Genomic DNA, 2,604 nt, shown 5'->3' on the forward strand with positions numbered 1-2,604 from the left:
ATTTTAAACATATTGAGCGGTTTTAGCTTCAGATTTAGTGATTATATCACTGAAGAATCACCAGGACACGTCCAGGTGAAAAGTAAGTTCATACTAGACTCTTTTCTTTTGTTAGAAACATGGTTTGTGTTGTTGTTACTGTGATTGATTATAACATACCTGTTATTTTTTATATTATTAAGAGTTTAAAAAATCATTAAATTCCAAAAGGTCGCTCTGCTAACGTATATCACACGGATGTTTGCTGAAATTACTAGTGACCTCGCGTACTTTCTTCCGCAAAATGGTGTACATATTAATTACAGAAACGTGTTTAAAACCTTTAAGTAACGATGCAAAGGAATTCTGTGAAGCCTAACAGGGGAAATCTTCCAAAATTTCATGCACTTACCGCTTACGCCCGCATCATTCGGCAACGAAGTTAGCCTGCGTCTCTTTCGACTGCAATTATGTGGATGAGTACGTAGCGACTTCCGAGTGCGTGGTCAGACGGGAATCTAAGAGCACAACTTAAATTACTGCGAATGAAACTAGCAGCGGTCCTTTATACTTGAGCTTGTCAGAAGTATTTATCTGCAATCGAATCCATAACAACAGTTGACAGAGATGGAAGATTCCCGACGCAATATTTTTAGCCTACACCGTCATACATGCGACATTTTGATGCGTCACAAGCATGTTACAAACTACAACTACTGCACTCGCCACACGTTCTCGAAAAGGCGTTACTTTAAATTTTATTTTTTATGAACCAAATCGTGTAAGTATCATACATGGAAGTAGGCTATTTCATCATTTGAATCTCTAGGAGCGAGTTACAACCACATTATGTGCTATATACTTATATGGATATGGTGTCTGTTCTTTCGGACATGTCTGAAAGAACAGACACCATTGATGACCTGCAGCTGTTTAGAACGAAATTAGAATTATATATTAATCCATTCAGCTGCTCACGGGCGTTGATATATATCAAATGTGTGCCCCGACCGGGACTCGAACCCGGGATCCCCTGCTTACATGGCAGACGCTCTATCCATCTGAGCCACCGAGGGCACAGAGGATAGTGCGACTGCAGGGACTATCTCGCGGACGCATCCCGCGAGATCCACATTCTAACCTTATATGTCCACACACTACATTCGTAGTGTCCCTACCCAACACACTCATTACTCGTGGAAGAAATTCTTACCAAGTCCCATAAGCGTTCGGGTAATATGTGTGCATCCGCACAGAAGAAGAAGGTCATGGCAGGTATTGCCAGAACTATATACTTATATAGATATGGTGTCTGTTCTTTCGGACATGGTATCAGACGACTGAAAACTAATATTTAATACTACCTCAACTTTGCACGCTGATTCCAAATCTGTTTTCAGTTTTTTTTCTATCACATACAGTTTCCCCACATTTAGCCAGTAGCTTATTTGTATTGTTGGAGGTACATTTCTCAGTATGGCCCTGTATAGCTTTAGGTTGTTACACCTGTTGATGCTGGTTGTTGTTATGTGAGCCAGAAAGTGTTGCTTGTCTCACAGGCTTGGATTACTAGTGCTATATGTGGTTATTCTGTAAATTTAAGCCAGGAGTAATTAAACACTTGGCCTGCTGTTAATTGTTACTAGTGTGTCAACACGCACGTGCGTGAAGAACCTAAGTATTTTCTGTTACATTTTGGGAATTATACAGTGGCTTAAGAGATTTTGTGTGAAATACTTGCCATGCTTATTTTAAAATGAAACTTGGTGACGAGCACAAGGGACGGGCTCCAGAGACAGTTTACCTCTATTGTGTGGAAAGGTTAAGGTTGTGGATAAAAGGAAAGAAAATATGCATTGCATTTGTGATTCCAATGGTATGGAGAAAAATAAGACACAAATTGATGAAGGACGAAGAAAGGTGTATGACCACCTTCCGGTTACTTAGAACTTTCTATAAAATAACGAATATCCTAATTACAAATCCATTGTAGAAAAAAATTGCGAAATTTCAAGAAGATGGGTCGTTAAATGAGTGTGAAAGTCCATTATCTATACTCACATATCTACTACTTCCCGGGAATTTGGGACATTATATTGAAGAGCAGAGTTAACGCTTCCTCCGAGATAGTAAGAGGGGCTACCAGCGACATCGGATAGCACCTATGTTGGCCGGCTCCTGTTGGGTGTTGAAGAGGGACAGTCATCATATATAATGATCTACAAGGAAGCCAAGGAAGAGAAATTTTAATAATTTATGAGCCACTGTTGACTTCTTTTTTATATACAAGGTAGTCACGAAACAAATTAGAGGAATTCTGAGGAGTATTTTTTAAACGTGTTTTGATTAAAAACTCACCTTGTGTGAAATGGTTTAGGATACATTTGTGGGCTCAGAAGAGAAAATTGTCAAAATAATGCTTCTTATTTTATGTAAAATCCTGGTGTGATAGACAAAAATACACTCCTGGAAATGGAAAAAAGAACACATTGACACCGGTGTGTCAGACCCACCATACTTGCTCCGGACACTGCGAGAGGGCTGTACAAGCAATGATCACACGCACGGCACAGCGGACACACCAGCAACCGCGGTGTTGGCCGTCGAATGGCGCTAGCTGCGCAG

The 2,604-nt window shown here is 40.2% G+C and overlaps 1 non-coding gene across 1 annotated transcript; it reads right to left on the minus strand.

Moving 5' to 3' along the window:
• Positions 1 to 981: 981 nt before the first annotated feature.
• Positions 982 to 1,056, minus strand: Trnat-ugu. Its single transcript has one exon. It is a non-coding gene; the product is annotated as a tRNA-Thr (tRNA).
• Between the last annotated feature and the right edge of the window lie 1,548 nt (positions 1,057 to 2,604).

The sequence above is a fragment of the Schistocerca americana genome, chromosome 6 (assembly GCF_021461395.2).
Source record: "Schistocerca americana isolate TAMUIC-IGC-003095 chromosome 6, iqSchAmer2.1, whole genome shotgun sequence".
Taxonomy (NCBI): domain Eukaryota; kingdom Metazoa; phylum Arthropoda; class Insecta; order Orthoptera; family Acrididae; genus Schistocerca; species Schistocerca americana.